The following is a 9,109-nucleotide window of genomic DNA, read 5'->3' as shown; positions in this document are numbered from 1 at the left end:
CTATTTGAAATTACCCCGGGACCAAAAGCATGACCACAACTGACCCTGACAAACCAGCACATACGGACTCCCTAATTAAAGGGCACGTGCTAGATGCCCAATGAGAGGCAGTATCATTTTTATTACATCTGCTTAAGATAGGGTGGCCAGATATAGCAAAGAAAAATTGTCCTAAATATTGCATGGATCATACTTATACTACAACATATTCTTTGTTTTCTCAAGTTCAGATGTAACTCGATATCCTGTGTTTTATGTGGTACCTTTTATCTAAGAGCAATTGGGTCACAGGAAGTTAAGTTGTAAAGGTAAAACTCTGTTACGAGTAATGCCAAGAAAGGGATTGCCTCCCAGAAACAAGCTATTGCTTTGGCCTTTTCTCCATAATAGTTGTAGGGATTATTTTGCAGTTGGCCATAGAAGGAGAAGAGGGGTAGGGGGAGCGAAGAGAGGAGGGGAAGGTGGCTAAGAGATCTGCTGGGGAAAAAATGAAGACACCCTTAGACCCTTCCAGGGCCTGGTGGTTTACTTGAGAGATTAAGGACAGTGATTCCTTTGGGGGAAAAGACTAAGAAAAGATTGGAAAGCTAAGGGTCAAGGTGATGACCTTCAGTGTCTTGAAGGCAGAAGGAAATTTACTGGAAGTGGATACAAATGCTTGGGTGCTGTAGATCACTGATTGACATGGTGTCAGGCGTGTTGAGTGATTCTCCCAAAATGTTCGGAGGCCCACTGGGCAGATGTGTTAGCAGAGGAGAAAGACTAGCAGGACTTTTCTTCCTTTTTTTTTTAAATAATTTTATTTTTTGTTGTTAGAGTATACACAGCAGAACATACACCAATTCAATAGTTTCTACGTGTACAATTCAGTGACATTGATTATATCCTTCGAGTTGGGCAACCATTTGCACCCTCTTTTTCTGAGTTGTTCCTTCCTCACTAATGTAAACTCACTGCCCCCTAAGCTTCCTATCTAATCTTTCAGGTTGCTGCGGTCAATTTGACCCCATACTGACAAGTCTTAAAAGAGCACAGTGAGCAGGCCTTTTCTTCATCTGCTCCTTTTTCAACTCAGGGGTGATTTAAAAGCTTTCTTTCCTGCTGGCGTGAGAAAAGGTAGCAAGAGAAGGAGGAAGAGGGACCACAGCCATCTACACACTTGTGCCATGAGTGTCAGAAACCTGTTGGCTGCACTGCAGCAGGAGTGGAGGTGGTGAGGGGTGACCATTCCAAGGTCCGGTTCCTCCTTGGTAGGCACTGAGTCCTGTCTATCTGAGGCCGAGGGACCCTGCCTGTTGGTGTAGGGACTGTGGTAAGCACCAAGGCTGTCGGTTTTCAGGAGGACTGCCTGGGAGGACTGACTCAGACTGGGCCTGGGGGTGGAGACATCAGCCCCTGCTGACCCACTCACAGAGGTGCACCCTCTCTTGGGAAGGGGGATTTAAGAGGATTTAAGGCACCCTGGTGGCACAATGGTTAAGCACTTAGCCACTAACTGAAATGTCAGCAGTTTGGACCCACCAGCCGCTCCACGGGAAAAAGATGATGGAGCCTGTTTCTGTAATGATTACAGCCTTGGAAACCCTATGGAGCAGCTCTACCCTGTCCTATAGGGTTGCTATGGGTTGGAATCAATGGCATGGGTTTGATTGGGGGGGGGTTAAGGAGTGAAGTGAGGGTTGTACGCAAGCTATTTAAGGTCTTGTAGCTCTTCTCAATAGCTCTCCATAGACCTCTTTAAGCATGTATATTCAAGTGTGTTTAAGCTCATGGGAGCCCTCATGGTGTAGTTGTTAAAAGCTGAGGCTGCTAACCAAAAGGTCAGCAGTTCAAATCCACCAGCCGCTGCTTAGGAACTCTATGGGGCAGCTCTACCCTGTCCTATAGGGTCACTATGAGTCAGAATTGACTCGATGGCAACAGGTTTTAAGCTCATGTGTTCACACACACGTGCACACACATGTGTGTGCCCTAAAACATCCCTTTATTCTGAGTCTATGAGGAGCAGCTGAGAGCCTTTCTCCTTTCTAACCTGAGTCCTGGAGTGGGAGGGAGAGGATCCCAACCTTAGCCCGTTCCTGAAATTACATCACGTTGTGTGGTGATGTTCAGGAAGAACAGGCTGGTTGGAAGCCTTCTGAAAAATTAAGCATAGGACAACTGCAAGCTCTCACTTTGTCAGGAGAGGAGAGAGAGACGCGTTAATTCCCTTTGTCTCTTTCGCCTTCCTCCCTCCAACACATTCAAGGCCTAAACAAAAACCACTTCCACAAACTTCCCTGCTGCCCAAACTACCAAACCACACACCATTGGAAAACAAAAACAAAAACCAGTTCTGTTGAGTTGATTCTGACTTATAGTGACCCTATAAGACGGAGTAGAACTGTCCCATAGGGCTTCCAAGGAGCAGCTGGTGGATTCAAGCTGCTGACCTTTTGGTTAGCAGCCGAACTCTTAACCACTGTACCACCAGGGCTCCAAAACCACACACAAACCAAAAAAAAAAAAAACCAAACCCAGTGCCCTCGAGTTGATTCCGAATCATAGTGACCCTATAGGACAGAGTAGAACTGCCCCATAGAGTTTCCAAGGAGCGCCTGGCAGATTTGAACTGCCGACCCTTTGGTTAGCAGCGGTAGCACTTAATCACTATGTTACCAGGGTTTCCAAACCACACAGGCATTGAAAAGTTGGGGAAAGAAAGCGGAAGGTGGACACGAGGGCACATGCCTGACACCTGTCTTCTGCTCACCTGTTTCCTTTGTTGGATTCAAGTGTTTCATTTGATAATGCCCTCACTCAGGGTTGGCGTCAGCTGGTTTCCACTATAGCTCTTCTTCTCTGGGAATGTGATTTCTCGTTTTTTCTCAGATACTGTAAGGCCAATACAATGGCTCTTTGTTCTCGGGAACTTTTGATATTTTGGGCTGGATAATTCCTTTTTGTGGGGGGGCTGCCCTGTGCATCGTAGGGTGCCCAGTAGCACCCCAGGCCTCTAGATACCAGTAGCAGTAACCCCCAAGTCATGATAGCCAAACTCTCTAGACATGGCAGAATCGCCCCTGGTTGGGAACCTCTGGTCTAGGGGCTGGTCACAAGGGGACTTTGGAGCCCAATGGAAGCTCCAGGTGGCTCCAACATCCCCAGTTAATCTCTAAGCAGCTTTATTTCCTCATGTTTGCTCATTGTACCTAACCAAAGTTGGCGTTTTGAATGTCAGCTTTGCTGAGCCAGGGCCTACCATAGAATTCTCCTTTACAAGTAAGCATTTTTCTCCGAGATAAGCAGGTAAGGCTAGCTATTATTTTTGCCTCCCAAGGGGAGGAACTACATTACAATGGCCAGGTCAAAAAAAAGAGCCGAGTGTTGCCAGACTTGATCAGGGCCAGCAGGTGCCAAGGGTGAGGAGCAGGGGGCTGGAAGAAGAGGAGAACTAGCTTAATGAGGGCTGCAGTTAAGTGGCTTGCCCTAACTCACTCGAACAGCCCACTGAGGCAGAGATAGCTAACCTGCCTGAGCTCAAACCTTTCAGCCCTGTTCTCATCTGTATAACGTGGGGCCTGAGTTGGAAGATCTCTGTGATTCTCTGAGTGATCTAGACCAGCCAATGGACTGCCGGTGGTAGGTGACTAGAATTAGAGTTAAATGTATTCAATGGAAAGAACTGTTCTTTATTCTGAGATTTTGACCTTCCTACTTTTTGGTGTTAAAACTTCCTTTTTTAAAATCAAATGATGGTCATAATAAATGATGATTTTTTTTTAATCGTTCATACTTAGCAAAATAAAATGTTGGCAACCTCGTAGCCACCCCTAAACAAATTAAAAAAAAAAATTTTTTTTTTTTGCTCTTCCATAAAATCTCAAAGTCTGGGAATCACTGACTGAGGACCTTGGCCACCCAGTGCAGAATGGGCCTGGACAGGCTGCTGCCAGAGCAGGCATTTGCATTCATAGACCTGACATGTCCCCAACAGGGGCCACCTCAGCAACCTCGCATGCTCTCATGACAGGCAGAAAGGTGAGGCAGCAGACTCGTTCTGACACCATGCATTCTAGGATAAAATCAATCTTTCCTGCCGTTGGCATCCTTTTTGTACCACAGAAACGGATGAGAAAAATTCAACATGCTCTCGGCAGCAACAGAACAATAACTACATATTCCATTTTGACAGTTATATGTACAAATCAGCTGAAATACGCTTCCGAATTAGAACCCATCTTTAATTAGCTGTGGAGCTCTGTGGCTCCCTAATTTGGTTGAATTACATTAAATTGAGCAAGTATGCATTTGAATACTAACTGGACCAATGCAGAATGAGGGGCTGTGGGAAAACTAAGAGTGGGTCAGACACGGCTGCCGCCTTCAGAGAGGCTACAACCCAGTAGGGTGCTGAGACAAGAGAACAATTGTGAGAAAAAAGTGTGCGCCGAGGGGGCGGGGAGCGGAAAGGGAACGATTTGAAAGAGGTAGATGTCACAGCTGACAGCGGACCAGGAAAAGCATCGAGAGAAAGGTGGCATTAGATGGACCAGAAGCGGGCTCTTGGGGTCAGCAACTGTGTAATCACCTTTGTATTGTTAGTTCCTGGTGCAATGCCTGGCACCCACTAAGTGCTTAACAAACGTTTGAAGAATTAAATAAATAAATAAAGATTAATGGCAGTGGGTGTTCTGATTAAAATAGTTACTAAGCACTATGATTTTTTGGGGGGCTAAAAGTTATTTGGGAAAAGTGCTCAGTTTAAGGAAGTTCTATGTGTATTGATGGATGCTTGAAAAAAAAAAAAAAAACCCGTTGCCGTGGATTCCTACTCATAGGGACCCCATAGGACAGAGTAGAACTGGGCCATAGGGTTTCCGAGGACCGGCTGGTGGATTCGAATTGCCGACCTTCTGGTTAGCAATCTGCGCTCTTAACCACTGAGCACCAGGACTTCTGACGGATGCTTGCCCTCATTTTAATTAAGTGGATGCAGTACTCATATTTTACCACACGAGGGAGCTGCTGCCTAGTTTATTTACTAAAATAGCATTTCTCAAGATTTGCCCCATTTCTTCTCAAATTATAGTATAGTACGTTGTGCCATTTAATCAATCTCCCTAAAACTAACTCATCAAAGAAATAGTTTAAACTGAGAAGAAAACATTCTTTTGTGGTTATGGGGGGGTGGGAGAGGGGTATTCAGTAATCAGATAGTAGATAAGAGCTACTTTAGGTGAAAGGAAAGACAACACACAATATAGGGGAGGTCAGCACAACTGGACTAAACCAAAAGCAAAGAAGTTTTCTGAATAAACTCAATGCTTCGAAGGCCAGTGTAGCAGGGGCAGGGGTTTGGGGACCATGGTTTCAGGGGACATCTAAGTCAGTTGGCATAATAAAATCTATTAAGAAAACATTCTGCATCCCACTTTGAAGAATGGCATCTGGGGTCTTAAATGCTAGCAAGCAACCATCTAAGATGCATCAATTGGTCTCAGCCCACCTGGATCAAAGGAGAATGAAGAACATCAAGGACACAAGGTGATTACGAGCCCAAGAGACAGAAAGGGCCACATAAACCAGCGACTACATCATCCTGAGACCGGAAGAACTAGATGGTGCCTAGCTACAACTGATGACTGCCCTGACAGAGAACACAGCAGAGAACCCCTGAGGGAGAAGGAGAGCAGTGGGATGCAGACCCCAAATTCTCATAAAATGATCAGACTTAATGGTCTGACTGAGACTGGAAGGACCCTGGTGGTCATGGCTCCCAGACCTTCTGTTGGCCCAGGACAGGAACCATTCCTGACGCCAACTCTTCAGACATGGATTGGACTGGACAATGGGTTGGAGAGGGATGCTGGTGAGGAATGAGCTTCTTGGATCAGGTGGACACTTAAGACTATGTTGGCATCTCCTGCCTGGAGGGGAGATGAGAGGATGGAGGGGGTTAGAAGCTGGCAAAATGGACACGAAAAGAGAGAGTGGAGGGAGAAAGCAGGCTGTCTCATTAGGGGGAGAGTAATTGGGAGTGTGTAGCAAGGTGTATATGGGTTTTTGTGTGAGAGACTGACTTGATTTGTAAACTTTCACTTAAAGCACAATAAAAATTATATAAAAAACTAACTCATCAACCAAAAAAAACCTATGAAAATACCCTTAAGCCCTCTGCAGTCCAGTTGGTTCCAACTCATACGATAAAATTATCATCAGTGGTGCATTATTTTCTAAAATGAATTTTTCCTAAATTACATGATTAAACCAAACCAAACTCATTACCATCCAGTGGATACTGACTCATAGGACCCTGTAGGATAGAGTAGAACGGTCCCATAGGATTTCCAAGGAGTAGCTGGTGGATTTGAACTGCTAACCTTTCGGTGAGCAGCAGAGCCCTCAACCACATGATTAGCAGGGAGAAAAGGATGGGGCGGATGACCCAATAAACAAGGTAAGCACGGGCTTAGTTGTGCTTATTTACTAATCTGTAGTGAACAATTTTACATGAGTTTCACCACGTCTTTGATACTGGAAAAGGATATTTATAATGTTTAATGAACAAATGCGCTTGGTGAGACCGGAGGTTTCTGCAGAGCCCTAAATAAGCCCAGGGTTTCCAGTAATGGAAGCTAAGCATATAAAAGTGTCTCAGGGCTTTGAAGGAGGGCAGCAAGGCCAGATCACAGCTGCTGCTAAGTCCTGAGGTTTCACAAGGGTCAGCTTCTAGGGGAGATGTTGGCTGAATGTAGGCTTTCAAACTCAGGACGTACAATTTCTTTTGCAAAAAGCTGCAGAGAAGAGACTATGAAGTGGTCAAAATTCAGGTGTGCCGTGAATGAAGAATATTTGATAAATGTAGTCATCGGGGAGGGGGAGGTTAGCAAGTAATTACATGATTTTAAATGATTTCTTGCTTTACTAGAGGGTTCTCTGCAGAATTTTTCTCATTGCAACTCCCTAGTGCTGTACACTTAAAAAAATTCAGTTACCAAAATTGAATCATCAAGCTATTTTTCAGAGACACCACTTCTCTCAAATAAAGTGTGTGCTGTTATCTAAAAACAGGCCTCTTACAAATGACGACACAGTACATAATTTAAATGTGGGAGGTAGCATTACTAATGGGAGATTGATGTGTTTTTAGCCACCTGAGAATGAAATAAAGAGCTTAAAGGGAAAGAACATTTGCCTGATTTACAGCCAAGCTCAACCTTGGTTAAGAAATTGGCATTTTATCTTACAGAAAGAAAACAATCCCTTTGGTCTTCCCAGAATTACTTCATTATATATGATTCTTTTTGGAACAAGTCAAGTTTTCTGCCATCACCAATGGCCAGACAGACTCTGAACGTTCACGTTTGTACACCACCTTATATCGTTGTCTTAGAAACTGTTCACTTTTTGAGCCCAGGACCAGCCAGCTGTGCTCACCTCTCATTTAGAAAAACATCACAGCCAAGGAGAACTGATAAAGGATGAAGAAAATGGGGCTCATTAATACTTAAGGGTCATGTGTAGAAGCCCTGGTCGCACAATGGTTAAGTGCTCAACTAAGATAGGGAGCAAAGGCCCTGAGATCGGAGGGTGCCTGTTTGAGAAATAGCAAAGAGACTGTGGTTAGAGGAGAAACAAGTAAAAGAGAAATAGACTGCACTATCAGGGAGGTAATAGGGGGTTGAGTGTAGAACCTAGAGACTTAGTAAGACAGAGAACAGAGGGGCCCCCAAATCTGCAAACAAAATAACAAGAAATGGGCCAGGGCGCAGAAACAAAGCCATTCCCCAGAACAGTCAGGCAGAGTATCTAAAAACAGCCCGCAAACTTCTTTAAAGTTGTCTTTCAGAAGCAGTTGGAGAAGACCAGGCCCAGGGACATGTGCTGAACATCCACCTGTGACCATGTGTGACCTTCCACGAGGGCCAGTGAGGAGCTACAGCCCCAGCCGGGGAATTGAACACAGGGAGCAAGAGACTGCACAGGCGCAACACCCCATAATAAGTCCTGCTATGAATCCCAGAGGCCTCCAGGACAGGAGCCGTCTTGGAAAGCTGCTGCTTGCACACCTTAGTTAACATATCCCTGCCTGTGTCTATGAATAAACATGAATGTTTTCCTGCCCAAGAACTTTTAAAAACTCGGGCCTGTCTTTTGTTCTGTGAGATGAGGGTAAACATTGCTCTAGGCCCTCCTCGTCTCTGCTTGCAAGCCTCTTCAGTAAAGCTTTGCTCGTGTGGAAAACTGCATGCCTTACCTGCTCATTCTTGGCCAGTGAGAGGCAAGAACCTTATCCTGGTAACACACCTGCTAACCAGAATGTTGGCTGTTTGAACCCACCCAGTTGCTCTGAAGGAGAAAGGCCTGGTGATCTGCTTCCCGTCTAGAAAACCCTGTGGGGCAGTTCTGCTCTTCACATGGGGTCATGATGAGCTGGAAACCAACAAACAACATGGATGGTTGCTTATTAAATCTTAATGCTGTAGGCAAAGGCAGCAGAGAGTGGTTGAGGGCGGGGCCTCAGGCCACCTGGGTTTAAATCCCAGCTCTGCTGCTTCCAGCATGATTCTTGTCCTCTCAGTGTCTCGGTTTCCTCATCAGGAACATGGGATGAAGATGATAAAGATGACGATGACACCTCACAGGGCTGTTCTGACGATGAAGTGTGTTATTTACAAAGTACTCACAACAGTGCCTGACACATAGCAAACACTGCTGTTGTTTATAAAATAGAACACCTATATCCTAAGACGTAGTCAAAGTGTGCTAGATAATCCTTAGGTAAAGCTTTTAAAAATGTCATGGAGAAGAAATTCAATTCACCAAATATTTGTGGACACATAATAGGTGCTCAGCCCCTTCCTGGGTTCTCTGGGGAGTATAAAAGAAGCTGAGGACATAATCTACACCCTGTCACTTAAAGAGCACCTGCAGAGTGCCAGCTGGTTTCCCCAGCTCACTGTGCGAAACGTTGCTGTCCACTTATTTCCAAGTCTGAACTCAGAAAGGTTAAGGAACTTGCCCAAGGTCCCCCAGGAAGTAAGGGGTAGCTGGAAGAAGGCTGCCAGTCCCACCAAGCTGCCTTTTTCAGGAAGCGGATAATCTTGTTGAGGAAAGATTTATATCC

The sequence above is a fragment of the Loxodonta africana genome, chromosome 6 (assembly GCF_030014295.1).
Source record: "Loxodonta africana isolate mLoxAfr1 chromosome 6, mLoxAfr1.hap2, whole genome shotgun sequence".
Lineage (NCBI taxonomy): Eukaryota > Metazoa > Chordata > Mammalia > Proboscidea > Elephantidae > Loxodonta > Loxodonta africana.
The sequence above is the reverse complement of the archived record's forward strand: the minus strand, read 5'-3'. Positions refer to the sequence as shown.